This window comes from Rissa tridactyla, chromosome 5, assembly GCF_028500815.1.
Source record: "Rissa tridactyla isolate bRisTri1 chromosome 5, bRisTri1.patW.cur.20221130, whole genome shotgun sequence".
Classification (NCBI taxonomy): domain Eukaryota; kingdom Metazoa; phylum Chordata; class Aves; order Charadriiformes; family Laridae; genus Rissa; species Rissa tridactyla.
In genome coordinates, this window is record NC_071470.1 from 7,115,921 (window position 1) to 7,134,242 (window position 18,322).

General features: G+C 37.2%; 1 protein-coding gene across 1 annotated transcript in view; it reads right to left on the bottom strand.

Annotated features, from left to right (window-relative positions):
- The window catches only part of MTNR1A (melatonin receptor 1A), a 58,643-nt gene that overhangs the window by 24,649 nt on the left and 15,672 nt on the right, over positions 1–18,322 (bottom strand). The window lies entirely within an intron of this gene.

Genomic DNA, 18,322 nt, shown 5'->3' on the forward strand with positions numbered 1-18,322 from the left:
TAACATATGATATAGACCTCAGAAAGGACCATCCAGCTGTGCTAGCAATATGCATAACATAGGCTTTAATTTTGTACATACAGAACCAATTATGTAGGCTGGCTTCACAACCGACATAGAACGTTTGTAGACTGGGTTTAGAAATGATTTGACAGTAGAGGCAACAGTGATAAGAAGTTGCAGGAGAATAAATCATAGCCCTTTTTTCTAACTCTAGATTCTGAAAGCTGCATTTAATGTTTTGACTCACGTTGTCCATGAATTTTAACTGGAATTGCCCATCTAGCAGATTGAAGTGGCTTTACAAATATTACCAACCAATCACTATTTGACTTTACCAGTAGCCTGTTTAAAACTGCCCTAGCTATTATATTAGACACTATCCTGAAGTTGCTGGGTTAGAACCAAAATGACAGTAGAGGAAAAAATACTTTCCCATCTATGTGAAGAAAGCAACATAGAAAATTTCTGGAAATTTTTCATATTTTATACCTATTGATAGTCTTTTGCTATACAGACTATGATGAAAAACAGGATGAGGTGAAATTTATTGACAAATACATTTGCTAGCAGAAGGATCAAACTTGGGTTCTAAACTTTAAGAAATCCTTTTTTAGATAAGATCTTTAGATATCATAAAGCTGCCCAAAAAATGCTTTAAAGACACTCCTGTCTGGACGTCCCCCTTTTCGAATGTCTGAAACTTTTCTAGCAAATTTGAAAGAGGGTCTCTAAGACACTGCTGCAAAGTTTCTACAAGTTGTGTGAAAAATCGTAGCTGGCTAAAGGAACAGGGTAGGCAAGACAGTGGCCCAAGGTGACAGGAAGAATAGAGACGCAACAATCAACAAAACAACAGAGTTGAAATGGAATCCCTTTGAGCACAGGCATGTAAAGAAAGAAGTGCCTGCAGAACAGCCTTGCGGGGAAAGCTCTCATGCCTGTACTGGGGAATCAGCACACCTGGGTGCCTCTCTGAAATGCGACTGTGCTGATCCATGCAGCATGGAGAACAAATAGGAGGAACTGGAAGTCTGTGTGCAGCTATGACCTCATTGGGATAATGGAGACATGGTGGGATAGCTTACACGGCTGGAGTGCTGCAGGGGAGCTACACAGGACTTTTAGGAGGGGCAGGCTGAGAATGCAAGGAGGGGGAGTTGCTCTTTATGTGACAGAGAGCAGCTGGAATGTATGGAGCCTCACCTTGGCATGGGTCAGGAGTCAGCTGAGAGCTTATGGGCGAAGATTAGTGGGCAGACAACATGGCCTGCTGTTGTAATCAGTATCTGCTACAGACCTCCTGATCAGGAAGAAGTAGATGAGGTTTTATTCCAACTAGATGAGGCCTTTGAACAACTGGAAGAAGCCTCATATTCACAGGCCCTGGACCTCATGGAAGCCTTCAACCACCCTGATATCTGCCAGAAAGATGCTATACTAGACCTGATACTTATGAACAAGGAAAAACTTGTTGAGAACTTGAAAGTCAGAGGCAGCCTTGGCTGCAGTGACCATGAGATGGTGGAGTTCAGGATCCTAAGAGAAGGAATTGGGCAAAAAGCAGGATCACAGCCCTAGATTTCAACCTTTTTAGAGGATATGGCCCTGGAGAGAAGAGTGGTCCAGGAGAAGTGACTGATATTCAAGGATTATCTCCTCCAAGCTTAAGAAAGGTCTGTCCCAACAATTAGGAAATCAAGCAAGTGTGGCAGAGACCTGCATGGATAAGCAAGGAGCGACTAACTGAACTCGGACATAAAAAAGAAGTGTACAAGAAGTGGAAGGAGGTCACCTAGGATGAGTATAAAGTTCCTGTCTGGTCATGCAGCTATAGGGATACGAGTAGAAAAGTTGAATCTGGCAAGGAATGTGAAGGGCAACAAGAAAGGATTCTATAAGTACATAAACAGCAAAAGGAAGACTGTTGCTGAATGGGGCAGGGGAACTGGTGGCAAATGAAATGCCAAAGGTCCAAGTGCTCAGTTCCTTCTTTACCTCAGTCTTTACCAGTAAAATTGACCTTCAGGAAGCTTGGACCCCTCAGACTAGAGTGACTGTTCAGCCTGGAGAAGAGAAGGCTCAAGGGGGGACTTATCAATGTGTTTAAATACCTGATGGGACGGAATGAAGATAAGGGAGCCAGACTCTTCTCAGTGGTGCCCCATGATAGGACCAGAGGCAGTAGGCACAAATTTAAATACATGAAATTCCATCTGAACATAACAAAACACTTTCCTACTGTAAGAGTGGTCAATCACTGGCAGAGAGGTTGTGGAGAGATTCAAAACCTGCCTGGACACTGTCCTAGGCAACCTACTTTAGCTGACCCTGCCTGAGCAGGTTCTCAGACTGGATGATCTCAAAAGGTCCTTCCAACTTAAATGATTCTCTGATTTTGTGAATTTCTGTTACTTGACAAAAAAGCATTATCTATCTCCTTGATAATGAACACTCAGAAAACTGCGTCTTAAGGAACTGAGGTCATCAGTTCCTTAAAAACAGGGATCTCGCGTCATTTGTGAGACCCTAGGGTGCCCTAACTAGCCTCTTGCCAATGCCTCAGGAGATGGTTGCCCTGCAGGTTCTGTTTAATGTGTCTCAGCCCTGTGCAGACATCTGTCTCAAATCCCATATGGCACCTCAGATGGCACCTGGGTTTTAGTACCTCATTTGTAAGTATCTTAAGACAGTAAGATGAATGTCCAAAAAAGCTATGGAACAGATAGAGGGGAGAAAAATAATTTATAGAAAGGAGTGGAATTTTTCTTTTTTGTGTTCCTAATTGTTAGAAAATTAGTGTCATGCCTTGTCTGAGTTGGCTTAAAGAAGTATGTCCAAAAAATACTGAAAAAAAATACGCACGAACTTCCAGGATTTGGCAACCAAGTGGGTTTGTGCCGTATCGACTCAAAGGTGAGACATTCTTGGAAAAATGAGATGGTCTAGACTCAAAGTAAACTTTCCTAAAATATCAAGAAACGGCCTTCTTTGTAGAAAATATTTAAAATAGACAAAGAGAAATCAATACTTCCATATAAAGTATGTATTATCACATTGCTGCATCAGTAAAGAAAGGAACACGGTAGTAGCAAAATGATGAAATTAAGACTATGACAGAGCTTTCATTTATATTTCTACACAGATTCTCAGCTACTGTACTAATTCTCTCTCTAACATTTTGTGCCATTAAGGATTATCTGCAGTGCTATGAAACAGGAGGTCTAACCCCGAGTACAGCGGAGTTCAATTTTGTGGAATGCAGGTTAATCCAGCTTGAATTGCACTTAATCTTTGTTAGTAGATTAACAAAATATATTTTCCTGTTTCTTCTAGATTACATAGAAATGTTTGTAGAGATTAAGAATTGACATAGTTTAGAGCTCAGTAACAAAAGCTTTATTGGTTATGATTTCAACACTGGAAAAACACTGTATTTGCAACTGACAAACTCTCTAGGAAATAGAAGGACACAAAAAATCAGAAGTCACAGAACAAAATGAAGGTTCTCCTGGATATATACAGTCTTTTCCATAGAGACCTCTCTTTGTTCCCTTCTAAGTTAATGATTTTATGACTTCTATATGTAATTATGCAACTGCAGGAGAAAAATCTTAGCCTTTAATTAGACACATGTACATAATCATGCTTACACACACTTATAGAGTATTGTATACAGGTACATAATGCCAGATTGTCTCTGGTGTAAACATAGCACAAGAAATAAAAACAGGTAGCTGTGATAGATACCTCTATGAATATCAGAGAATTTCAAGTCCATATCAAGTTTATGGCAGAAGCCTGACTCTATTAGAAACCAAGTTGAACTCTGTTAGGTTTTTTTAGGTGCATTTATTTGATCATAACTCATAGTATAGCCAAAGTTGTTGAATAATAATGTTAGAAAAGAATGTGATAGAATAGTACAAAATTAAGCTATTTAACATATTCAGGAATCTCAGTGACAAGTCTCATTCATTAGGGATATGTTTTCCCCTTGTTGAGCATACATTGGTCTCATTAATATTAGCTGGAGCGATTTATGCATGTTTAAAACTGAAGATGACATTTAATAACTGCATCAGCAATTGCATGGATATGTGCTTAGATAGTCTGACTACTAATTTCTGAAAATCATTGTCTGGAACATTTCAGCCTTGCTAAGTAGTCATATTTGCTATACTTTATGTATGAAACTGTCCAAAACATATAAGTGCTCCCTTTTACATATCATTCCATTATAGATATATTACTTCTACATATGTGGTGCCTTGAGTATCTGATTAGTTACACATTTTGATTAATAATCTAGCCCTTACTTGGTGAGTGGCACTGGGGTTGTATTGCTAAGAGAATTTTCAGAAAAATCTCTATAAAGTCACGTTTGTAAATGGATAAATAAAAATAATCAATATTTGCAATTATTTAAAGTAACTGTATAGAGTCCTGTCTAAACTGTGTATTTGGCTGTCTCTATATAAAACGATCTACTTCCAGATGACTAAACAAACCAATCTGTTTGTAGCACTCTTTTTCTTCATGTTCAGACACACTGATACTTTATAATATAAACTCATCAAGAATTTGGGGACTTCTGAAAATATTGCCATTCTTTCCTGTTTATATATTTTTTAAGAAAACCAAACCAAACCAAACCAAACCAGAAAACCCAGATCATTTTGGGGAAAGGCGTCAGTCTTTTGCTTGTTACGATCATCTTTTTCTCCCTTCCCTGCCCCTCAGTGTAGTTGCATCCTTGTCTTCTCACCTAACAAATGAGTATCAAACAAAAGTTCGTATTATTCTTCACTTGTCAATTCATCTTTTGTCACCTAGTAGAACTAGCACAGGATCATCTCTCCCTGTACTGTAGCAGGCAGACAAGGAGTACAAATTACATTGAGTAATTCTCCTGGACGACACTTTTATTTATCTTTTCTCCCTTTTACTGCATTACTTGCATCTATCAACATGAAAAACAGATTATCATGCATCTCTGCCCTACACAGAGTATTCCTACACCTTCTCCTGAAACTAATCCACTGACATTCCGTAAATCTAAGCAAAGAAATCAAAGTAATAAGGTAACAGATGTCTTCATAGGAGAACCTGGGACTGAGGTTCTAAAATGGGCCTCATGGACATGGATGCCCAGGTATCACTCAAGTTTAGTGTGAGCCAAAAATCTAGTTTCTTTGGGTTTCTTTGAAAATCTCAATCGCATTTTTGAGCCGTACGAACAGCAGGTTTTATTAAGCAGTTGTAGTAGAAAGAACCGTTAAGGACAGTTTATAAAACTGCAGCAATTGTAAGGAATGAGCAAAGAAATGACTAACAGCAATGATTAAAAAGTTATGGTTCTGAAAACTCTGGAGATAACTGAACTTTAAATTACAGTACATAGGGAAAGAACGCAGATAACATCCCACTGCTTTTAACACTGTCCCATAATGCCATAAGCCTTTTAGTATTGGAGACATTCCAACGTCTGGGTTAAGATGGTTTTTGGCTTAGTTTGAGGAGTACACTTGCACAAATCTGTTGTGCTCCCTGTTACCCATAACTGTGACAGACTTGTGTTTTGTGTGCCTTTCCGGGAGAAAACATCACTGAATTTTCTAAAATCTCGAGATTATTTAAAATAAAATATATTTGGATAGATATTTGGTTATATATATCCAAAATATTTGGATTCTGCAAAGGTCTAAGTACGCCAAATTTCCTTTTTTTCCCTGTTTGTTTTGTTTTGTTTTTGGTTGGTTTTTTTTTGTGGAAAAGCAGAACATAGAGAGTATGGGGTTCAAGAAAAAAAGCTAAGGGACTCGCTTGGAGAAAGACAATCACAAACATAAAAGAATTGTTTGTGGTCATGAAAATTAAGGTATGTTTTCTAGCAAAGATGAACTGCAGTTTCTGTGAATGAACATACGCCTATGAGAACTCATTAGAATTTCATCTATAGACGAGAATGAAATGAACCAGCTGTCATTACCTGGACAAAATTGTTCCTGTATTTTAATGGATTTTCAGCTTCTGTAAGGATTAAAAAAATCAGACTGTATCACATCTTAATACCAGCTGACTGCTTAGTAAAGAATACTGTTATGAATCCCATGTTCTCTCAGATCTGAGTACTAATAAAATGACTCAATAACAACATTACTACAGTATAATTAATCAGTTCCTGCTACAACTAGAAAATCTTTAACAAATGTCATTATAAGTGGCTGCATTCTTATTCTGCATAAAATGGAATACATTACAGTTTGGGTTGCATCTTAGTGGTCTAAAAACACGGAACATTTTTCCCCTCTAGTGTCTGGTAGTGGAAATTACAACTAGTTGAATGCATTTTTGAATAATTACAATATTTTAGTTAATGAAGATTTTTTTTAAAAATTATGAGCATAACACAGTCTTAGTTAGACCTAATGGATTATTTTGAAATTGTCTCCTAATGAAGAACTAATATCAGACCCAATTCTCATACTGAAATCAAGGAAAGTTTTATTGTTGATGTCAATGGGCTTTAAACTCCTTATTAAAATGAGAAACTGGGGAAAAGACATACCTTCAGAAATTTCAGATGAGTTCAAGTAACATCATACTACTGAGTTAGAAGCAATTATGGCAAATATAGGTTGGAACTCATATTGAAAATGCGGATATTTAGCTTTTGGAATAGTTCTACACTTTAAGATGCATCAGTATCATCTGCACTACGGAACAATGGTTTCTGGGAATAGCCCCATCTGAGCTTGCCTCTATAGGCTCCATAAATTTAATTTAAATTAATACTGGCACTTACTAGAGCAGCTAAATTCGAGAAATCAAGAAGAGCAATTCAAAGTGATTTCTACCTGTATCTGTAATCTAGGAATTTGTAGCAGATGTTTTGCATACGGCATTTTCCTGTCTGTGTAGGGGGCTTTGGAGAACAGATGGTCAGAACCATTAGTTGCTGCTTTGAATGTCACTATAGTGACCAGACTTTCTCATAGGCCTGTGAGTGCATTTACCACTTACCCAGAAAGTGGTAAACGTTATTAAAAAGAAATCAGGCTAAACAATGGAATGTTTCTAACCTTCTGCACGGAGCATACATTCTGACAGAAATTACAATCTATTGTACAATTACATTAAACTAAAAGCCTTTGTGAGTAAATGGGATTTAGCCTGGATTTCGCTGCTTCTTGTCAGATGTCATGAGAGGAGTCTACACTTGGAAGACTGTCTGTTTTCTCCAGCCATTATTTTAGTGAAATTTATTATGCCTTTGCACAAATCTTAGCTCAGATGATAACTAAATTTCTGTAAGTTTTCCAAATTGGTGTTAATGGCAACTTTTGAACATTGTTTCTCCTGTTGAGTTTTCTGGAGTTTGGTTGGGGTTTTTTTTGATGAAATGTCTTTTTTTTTTTTTTTTTTGGCTAAAGATATGCTGACTATCAAAGAGAGCAAGCTCACTGTTGCATATCCCGCCTAGTCTCCAGCTGACCTTTCTCAGGAAAGGCAAAAAGAAAAACACTCATGTTCATTTGTCCATGGAACGTGAGTACACATACACCATTTCTTCCTTCTTCCTATTCTCAGGCTGATGAAGGACATAAGGTAATAGAAGGATCTTTTTTGGCTATGCAATAGTGAGTTAAATCACGTGCAGGACTTTGCACTTCTCCTTGATGAACTTCACGAGGCTCCTTATAGCCAGCTTCTCTAGCTAGATTATCAAGAAACATGGTTTTCTCTTATTAATCCTCTCCTTTTCCTTTTCGGCTTTTAAGCAGAGGAAAAGATCAGTAGAAAATATAATTTATCATCAGTAAAGAGCAAAAAAAATAATGTGCTCATATTATTTAAGAAGTAGTAATATTTATTTCATATTATTTGAGAGGAATGTTGTCAAGAGCAACGATTTATTTAAAAATACATATTCTGCAATCAGAAATGTTCCTTTATAAAGGAAAAAGCCCTGAAGTCTTTATCCTGGACTCTAAAGTTTGCACACAAGATTACAGAGATGAAAAATAAGAGTGATAGCTTCAATTATTTTATTTTCTAATCATTTAAAAATAAAAAAATTAAAGAGAAGCAAGAAGTCATAGCTTTCTCTCCTTTGTCCCTCTTTACCTCTGCTTCAACTTGTATGTCTTAACATTCATTGTTTTGGCTTCTGATATCTTCGTAAGGGTGTCCCATATTGCTGTATATTTAGTGGGAAAAATGAAACTTCATACCTTTGCAATGAAACCTCTCACTTTGCTCCTTCTCTATTATAATTAATAAGTCTTCCTCTTCCTCTCAGTGATTCAGGCATGCCATATGTTTATAAGAATGAATAGCTATCCCAGTAATAAAACTAAGAACCAGAAATAGTTACTAGTGGAATGGAACAAATAGCAGCCAGATGTTTTTTTAATGAGAAAAAGATGGGTCTCAGAAAAGTCGTAATAGTGCTCATTATTATCAACCATCTGTATGGCTCGCTTATGAACCTCTGAGACGTTGTGTAAAACATGATGGAAAATTCTGTCTCAGCTGACCAGCTTTCTTGGGGTATTTCCATCAACTTTATAGAGGCCTCTGATATTGTACTCCTAACTGAGGTGCTTTGGTTGGTACTCTACAGCAGAAGACTTGAATGACACTCCAAAAAAGAGAGCATTTAAGATACGAATCGTAGATACAAGCAAATAAGAATGCCAAATACTACCCATTCTTGTTTAAGAAGCAGAGATTTAAGAGTTTGAAATTAATAAAAATGAATAAACAAAAAAAAAACAATGAACAGTCTAAGATAAGATTTCTACACTGCTCTTTAATCTCCCAAACTATTTCTCAAATTTCAGAAGTTTATAGCTGCCACAGATCTGTAGACTTTGTGGTGCCTAGTCCTTTGATGCAACACTGTATTTTCCCCATTCAGGCAATTGCCTAAGTATTTTCTGGCCTAAAAAAAAATTTGTGGAGGAGAATACATTCAGGAGAAAGAACACCTACATACGACAGTTTTACTATGACTTTCCTATGAAGGCAATAAGAAAAGGTGTACAATTTTTAGTGAAATTTTACAAATAAACTTAAATATAATACTGAAGTCCATTATGGTTTAAAATGTTTAGTATTCCAGTATAAGAATGAAATCAAATAGCTAGTTTACAGTTATAGAGGATGTCGGTCATCCTAACGGAGACGTTCTTACAAAAGTGTACCAGGCTTAACAAAAATGAAGAAATTGTATTCCAAGAGAAGAAAGTTTCAATGCCCAATCTCAGAAAAATATGCTTTATATACATCAAGTAATTATGTCTCTTACAGAACTTGCAAATGGAAAGATGCTGCAACTTATTATTGTTAGTGTCCTTTAATGAAGATAATTGCCCTACAGGGAAAAAAGTTCTAAACAGTTTGATGCAACAACACACAAGATTTTTATTTTGGCATTTACCCACTGCCAAAATCACTGCTAACGGATTACTTTCAAAATCTCAAGAAGCAAAAAATCTTACCAAGCTTGGCTGAACTGTAAAAATCTGACGTTTGTTGAACCTGTGGCTAAATAGTGCCAAAGGAAGTATAAATCAAATACTTTGCCTAAAATGGCTCTTTAACAAAATCCCTCAGAATTTGCTGTAGATGAATTAACAAGCAATTGGTTGCAGAGGGAGTTCTCTGTAGATGGCAAGCTAATGAATTCTGACAGGTTGAATGGTGCAAAGATAATGGGCTGAGCTGCCCACTGACTGTAAAGCAGAAGCTGATTAAGGTTAAGACTTAAGGAAAACACCCCAACAAAACTGTATCAAAAGAAATGATTTATTTGATTTAGGGGTTGAGTGGCAGAGGTTCGGGTTTTTTACTATAGATTGATGTGTTTGTCCAATTCAAGCATTTGAAGTTTTACACTAGTATCGTGACTTGATACATAATTCCTGATGGTTCTAATATTGGCATTCATTCCTCCTTTCTAGATATGAAGGGTCACACATAATTGACTTCATCATCACAATACTGTCTTTGAAATAATTTCAGATTCAATTAGATATAGAGAGTTATTATTGCATAATTTGTTGGAAAACTTTTTCAAAACAGAGTACCTGAAATCAGATTTCAGGAAGTGAAGCAAGACTACACAATACTAAGAGTTATCCACCAAAGAACTGTCATACAGTTTTTCTTCCAGAAGAAGTGTCATTTTGTGTTTTTAAAATCATGGCTGATGAAACTAAGACTTTAGGGAAGAAAGATGGCAAGACATGCGTGAAAAGGCTGGATGACTTTTGTCAGGCCTAGAATCAGGGAAAAAATATGTAGGGCTTGGTAGGTGGAAAAGAAGGGTTTGCTTCTAGGGGTATTCATTTGTTTAGCTTGTGCACAAAACAGATAAATGTCTCAGAAACCAGCAATAGAAGAAACAACATTTACCCTTTCTATCATCAGTAGAATGAAAAGCAATTAAAAAGATACTTATTTTCTTTTCTCTTTTTTTGTTATTTTTTAGATGCAAAAAGCAGACTGAACTGTTCTAGACTGACTTGTGTAATCCGCCAAGGCTGGATCCTTTTATCACTGCTTAAGTATCAACAGACCAAGGTGCTTTTCTTGGCCATCATTAAAAATACTAAAAAAAAAATCTACAAACCTAAACAGAATCTGAATATGAAGGTGAATTTGGCAAGATATCAAACTTACCGAGCTTTCATAATAAGGTTCTGAAAATTCTGACAGAGTTATGGATCATTAACATCAGTAGGGTGCTGGAAACAACTTTCAGGGCACAAAAAATCCCAAAACTTCAACAAGAAAACAAAAACCGTTTTCAGTGGACAAGTACGGAACCTTCACTGTTAACACTCGAGGCTAAGCCGTATCTTACCTCTCTCAAACTATAGATAAAAAAAACCCCTTATTCTTCTCAAAAAAAGAAGTGGTAATATTAAACAGTCATTTTTATTTTTTTTTACAAAATGCTAATCTATCTTGAAGCATAAAGATACAATATAGCTTGAAATTAAAGATTTTGCCTTCCAAAACTATAAAGACTCCAACGTACGCAGACATTTTTTTGTCATAAACCTCAATAAGATGATTCACATGATCCAAAGTAGGTTTCTAATTGGTCAAAATCTTTTGAGAATTTTCTTTGTATTCTTAGGTCAAGGATAAAGAGCAAGGGAATATTTCTCATATTATTTTATAGGAAAAATGATTATGTGTCATTGGAAAATTATTATTTCTGTATAACCTTTGTATGTGACACAGACACATGACAAAGATAGGCCCCTCAGAGAGTGATGATAATACTTTTAAGCTCTCTTCACCAATTGCACATGCCATGAGAAGCAAGAAGAGAAACAACACTTCCAGAAGAGAAGGATAAAGTAGTTACTGTATGCACATATACTCCATAACATTCCTGCACAGAAATAAGCAAGCAGATTCTGAAGTACAATGACGAATTGACCTAGGAGCTACTTTTTTCAGGGTCGCTTTGGTAGAACTGATCCTGTGTTAGGTAGGATAAGAGGCAGACTGGATGACCCCTTGAAATTCCTACAACCGCGATTTTATCTCATGCCTCTAGAATTTGACGTATCTAGAATGTTGAGAGCTATTAATATTTCATTCCGAGGGCACAAAAGACTAGAAGGTTAAAGGGAGATAGAGCGGAACAGATCAAAATTCCAACTAGAAAAAAATTACACTATATATTGTAAGTTCCTAAGCACCTTAAATTATTTGTTTTAAGGCCACGCTTACATGTCCCATTGAGAATTCAAGTGCCATTATAATGTCATAGATCATTTTTCAGCCACTGCCATCTGCCAGGGAGAAATCAGACAGCAAATACTGTGGTTATATAGTTCCCAAACTGTTGAAAATACCGATGTGAGACATTTTTCCATTCTGGATAACTGCGATATAAATGGAGTCTAAAAAGACTTTCTGCTTCATGCAGGTGTTAATGACACCATTGGCAAAGCACACATCAGGCAGATTTGGCTTGACAGTCCAATAGATAGTAACCTCATCTCTTCTCCGAACAGAGACGATGTTCCCTTAGGACAGCCAGGCTCCTGGAAATTTTGGGAGCAAAAAATCTGCAAAAACTGCCATTTAGCTTAAAAGACATGATAGTGAAAGGAACCACTGGCACAAAACACAGAAGTCATTTGCTTGCTGGAAATGGTCAAATTTGTCTTTTGCAAACCATCCATTTGCCTTTAGAAACCAGAAAAACCCTGGCTGCTTAATAACATCAGTAAGATTTTATTAATCAATAAGTAACAATCAAAAACATTCAAAGATGGGGTACTAAAATTGTGCAATAAAATCACCTGGAAATTGACTTGAAAACAACAAAGACAAATAAACCCCACAAAATTTAGCAGTGAAAGCTCCTTCTGAACCTTAGATTGCAATTGATGTGCACAGCTTTGGCCTGTCAGCCCTCAAAGTGCAGCATCGCGAACTTTATTTTGATGAAAAGCAGCTGCCTCCATTAATGTGACTTTTGTGACAATTCAAGCAGCGGAGGATAAGCCAGAGGGGAATGCAGTGTGTTGGAATTGATTTGGGTTTTAGATAAACCCATGGATTTGAGTGACCGGAACATGGACATACTAGGCATGTAGATACAGTGACATAAGAAATCTTCCAGTTACCATTGCTAAAAATGTGTCTTAGGAACTTCATTTTGAATACTTTGTTTACCAGAAGAAGAGTCAAGTCATTTGAGCAGAAAGTGCCTTGAGCATCTGGATAGAAAATAAAATACATTTGTCTCTTCTTCTCAAGTGTAACTGGCACTGACGCTAGTTTTTTTTGTTCCCCTAGATGTTTACTACATCAATCATGCGCTGCTTTTGTGGAGGTGTTGCAATAAGATGAAGACAGAACTAGCTGAAGAAACTGAAGTATTCTTGGGACTTGTTGCAAATTCAGTGGCAGTATTTTGTGTGTCCTGAATATTTTCTGCTCTCAAAAATATTTGAATCCTAAGTTCAGTTGAGACAAGAAAAAAAAGACAAAACCAGTCTTTATTATGGCTTTTAGTTCCAAGTATTCCAATGGTGACATACACAGCTGAGCCCCAGACCTGCATAGCATTTAAACATAAGTCAGTGTCTGGAATGAGCATTGTTTGACTGGGGCACTCACATCCTTAAAATGTTTGTGTTGAAATGGAACTGCACAGAAAAAGAACACTGTCTGAAGAAACAGCAATAAAAAAAAAAACCCATCAGTGACCAACTTCTTCACTTGTATAAAAAGGTCATGTGAAAAAAGAAAAAGAAACTTCATCTGAGCCCGATGTAGGGTGACTATATTTAAAAGACAGCAGGAACCAAGTTTCTAAAAAGGCCCTTAGCAAACTGTAAAGCCTTGCTCACGGACCCAGGTTTTTCTGAAGTGGACAGAAAGGACTGTTCCCCAGTCAGTAGTTCCCACAACACAAAACATCCCTCCATCACAGGGAGAGAAAAAGAAGACACTCATTAATAATTACAGATCTTCAGAACATTATGCATGCCCATAAGAGTACAGGAGGTACGTGCACCATGCACCCTTCAGCTGGAAAGTTTATCTGTGAATACTCCTGTAGAGCTCAACTGCCCTGCTCTTCTCTCTACTCCGCAGTGGGGGTAGAAGAGCTACCTCTCAGTTCTTCTGAACTGCAGAGCCCTAGCGTGTCTGGGACTTTGGTAAGGGGATGGGAGAGTAAAAGTGGATGCATATGGATAACACACGTCACAAAGCTCCCGTTCCTGCTACACAACTTTGTCTTTACCTCTAGCACTTTCTCGTGTGCATATCCTGCTATGGGTGATTCCCATCCACCCTACACAGCTTGCAGCTGTGAACAAAGATGTCTAGAGGACTGTTTGGCTCATCCCAGTGTCCTCTCTGAACCCTCTGCAATGATGTAAAGCACACTGAAAACGTGAGTTTTAAACAGCATTACCTGGAAATACTGGAAATCACTACTTTTGAAGGGATGCCACTTAATCTACCTGATGGTATTTAATCAAGTTCTGTTTTAATGTCATATTGAATAAGAAAATACCATAGCTTCTATGGCTTCAAATTCAATATAAATAGGTAAAGACCATTACAGAGGGGTGTGTAACACCAGCTGCAGCTGACTGTTACAGCTGTAGGAGCTGAGAACACTTACATCGGTTAAAGATCTGTTTGTTTGATTTAAAGCACATTAAGGAGGAAACTACCAAACTCTGCAGTGGACCAGACACGCCACTTTCACACAACAAAACGTGGGCAAGGTCACTGCTCTTAAAGTCTACTGTGAAACTCTCAATTCAGGGCAAAAAATCGGCATAGCTGAATTCAATGGGGCAGATGGCTCTGGATTTTCATCTGATAAATGAAATATGACACTTGTTTGAGATACTCAGTCCATTTGAAATTAGGTTTAAAGACAAATAAATCAGTAGATGTATTCTCACATACTGAAAGGGCAGAAAACCTAAACATCTGCAGCCAAAGATATGCAGGTGATTAAAAATGAAATTATTATTTTAAGGGGTGCTGCTCCGGGCAATATAAAAGATGTCATGTAACAGGGATATATATTTCCCATCGTATATGATACTTATAGTATATATACATACATATATACGCTAAACAGTAGACTGCCACATCTCTTGCCCAACTCTAATACAAGTTATAGCTATGACACACATCTGGAATGAATGGTCAGCAGAGAATTCCAGAATACTGCTGTGATCAGACCTCAAATAATAAATAATTGCACAAACCCAATTCCTAATTACTTGATAGCAATCCTTTTAATAGGGACATCTTTTTTGGTGCTTTTGCAATGTTTACTACATAGAAGCTCAATCCGTGACAGGGGCAGTATAAATAAGCATGAAATTGGTAAATATTACTCCTATTGCTATGTAATTTCATTTCTGTTGTCGTAAACATAACTCTCTTTCATCTTTTTCCTATGGTTTAGAAAATACTTTTTCAAATTAGTAGATAAGGCTCATGGAAATGAAAACAAAGAGACTGTTTCCAAATTCATGCTTTCCCTTTATACTGGTCATGATAGTTTCAATATTTAAACCACTGCATATCGACAGAGGGACCACGCCAATGCTCGTTAGAAAATCTGTTTACAGTTGTATTAATAAATCTCTGAGTCACACTAGCAGCTTGATTTGTAGTTTACTCTATGTGACCTCAGCTTTGCTATTTAGTTTCTTCAGGGACAAGATTTTTTCAGGACCTGTCTGATTTGCTGTTGCTGTTATGAGAGAGAATATTTGGCTGCCAGTCCCAGACTAATATTTTAGTGTAAAAAGCATGTTAATTCTATGATGATCACTTCTAAGTCAAAGTCACTCGTTGTCTCTTAAAATTCACGTCAATGTGATAAATATGTCACTAGAACAGAAACTTTCTAGGAAGTTTTGGTGTCTGCAGTTTATGTGGCAAAGACCCTAACAGTAGTAGCAAGCATTACTTGCTTTTCTCCTAGTGATTTTAAAGCTAGGGCACAACTATATTCTAGGACTACTCTATAGCTGTTAGTAGAATTTTCACAGACATAGTCACTGTCAACTCATATTTCAACCTGCTTACAAGGACATAAACAATTTTATTAGTAGTTTAAAAATTCACAAGCTAAAGGAGACCTAAATTTCTTACTATAAATCTGTTCACAGATAACCTGCAGTCTTCTGAACACGGTCATCCGACATGCTGGTCTTAGGAGAAAACAGACAAAGCTGACTGGAAACAGGCAGCACTGTAGGCTTTCCCAGCATCTACAGCAAAGTGGTTTTTTGGACAAACTGAGGGGCTGATCACTGATTTCACATAAGTACACTTCAAAGCACCGTTAACTTCATTGATGTTCCCACGGCAGGGGGGTTGGAACCAGATGATCTTTAAGGTCCCTTCTAACCCGAACCATTCTATGATTCTGTGTGTGCAATCTTAGCAAGGAGAAAAATGCAACTCAAGCCCATCTCCTGCTTTCAGCAGAGTCCAGTATCTTCTGTGAAGTTTCTGATTTCAACACTATGGAAAGCTATGGAAATGTGGTGGAAGGGATGACAACACTTATTTCACCTGGTAAAATGGAGACTTTAGGGCCAGCTCTGTGAGAAGCATCATGAACTTTAGACACTGGTGCAAGAAATGAGAGAAGATGCATTCTGGGGCATATTAGACGTTATTTGAACTGTCATTTGAGACACAAAGAGTGGAAATACCCAAAAGCTGTATTTTTACTGAAGCTAGGCAATATGAGGCAGAAAAATCAACTAACCAGCGTGGGTAAAGGGGCTGACAGAAAGCTAAAGGAATTCACATGAGGTTTTGAACTGTGTCACTAGTGACTAACTCGTATTTTAACTCAATGATCTTCGTGATGTACCTTGATCAAAAGAGAGGTCAATGGAGAGAAGAGTTTTAAATGGCATTACATGGAAATGCTGGAAATAAAGACTTTTAGAAGGGAGACCACTTAATCTACCTGATAGTAGCCAATACCTGTAATCCATTAACAAATGTTTAGTTACAGTTATACTGAAAAGACTATGCTGTAGTGGAACCCAGCAGATCAGGTGAATCACAGTCTCGTGAACTCCACTAGCTTTGCCATCTAACTGATGCCTCTCAAAATGGTATGTTTTGGAACAATTCCAGAAAAAATAAACCCAGCATCTTCTAATCTTTATCTCAATTGTATCATCTCATCCAAAGACAGCTGTGCAAACTTCAGTAGGAAATTGCCTCAGTATATGATTATGAAAGAGCATCTAATTACACAGATCATTTCAAGGTAATTTTTTGAAGGTGTATTGGACGTATATTCTCTGAATAAATACTTTTGTGAACGAATGGCATTTATAAGGAAGGATATTTGGAGAAAATCTCGAGTGTTTTCTTTTAAAGTTATCATTCTTGAAACACGCAAGGTACATTTTCAGAATTTCACAAGCTGCACAAAAATTGTTTTAAAAATGTACAGGAAGATCAAGACTGAATTGCATACTGACAGACTCATAGACCACTCCCAAAAGAGCAGGACTAGTACCAAACTTGAAAGTCAGAAATGAATATATGTAAGTACATATATGGAATATACACAACGGTCCACACAACTGAGCCTCTATACAGACACAAGTTTTGAAGTAACGGGTCACAAATGTGGAAAAATAAAATGACCATCTGCCATATTACCCAAAAGATAAATTCACAAATTTCTGCCTCAGCTTTAAAGTACTACAGAATAAAGTGCATATAAAGCTTGGAACTCAGAGAAACTTAGTATCCTCCACTGTATTTAGAGAATGTATCTCTCAAGTTCTATAAAGGGACATATTGCATTATTATGGATACTTACAGATACTTACAGAGATAATAGGTCTCCCTCAGATAAGGTGCTCTGACATTGTGCTTGTAAGATGTGAAGGGATCCAAAAAGCCTCAGCTGAGATGACCTTATTGGAAGCAACAGTCCAGAATAAGGACAGTTCTTAATACTTTTTCTTGAAAAGTTCTACAGTGCCACTGAAGCTGAAAAGCTTCCTTTTTGCAAAGCCTAAATATGCTAAACTAGGCATGCTCTGGACAAATGCATCCATCACTGAAACAAATCTAATCATGCAGTGTCTGATATCCTTTGAGGGGCTAGGGGCATTCCTGAGCATTGTACATTTGTAATGATTCATGTACTCCTTTAAAAGTCTCAGAAAAATGGATTTTGGTCAATAGACTCAGAAATACACGCGGAAAGGGAAGAACCATACGTATTGTGAATTTGTCATGACAAATGTTAACACAGCCCTAAGGCACCCTCCCAACTACAATTTGTATTAATCTTGAAGATCCCAAGATAGATACTAAGAAATAAGAGAAGTCTGTGCACTTAACCACGAACATTTAAGATCAAATAATCAAATAGCCGGTGAAAACAAATGAACTATTCTGGATAAGGAAAGTGGATCTTGATCAAAAAAGATGAAGAATCAGCAAAACTGGGCACACTAGATACACAGTATTACACATCTTTTCATGTTCTTTTGGGGATAAAGTCAACTATGGAATGGTGGAATACTTTTACAAAAGAACTAAGAAACTACTCCAGGGACGTTACAGGCATCCATGCAATACCTACGGACATGATGCAAACTCAGAGAGAATATGAGGAGGCACTGAAGAAAGCAGTGACAGAAAATAGCAACTTGGATCAAATAACATTGAGGACATAGTGAAAGAAATCAAATACATTAACTCTATGTTCTTTCCATGGACACAGAGGTGCTGTGGAAGATTATATTCC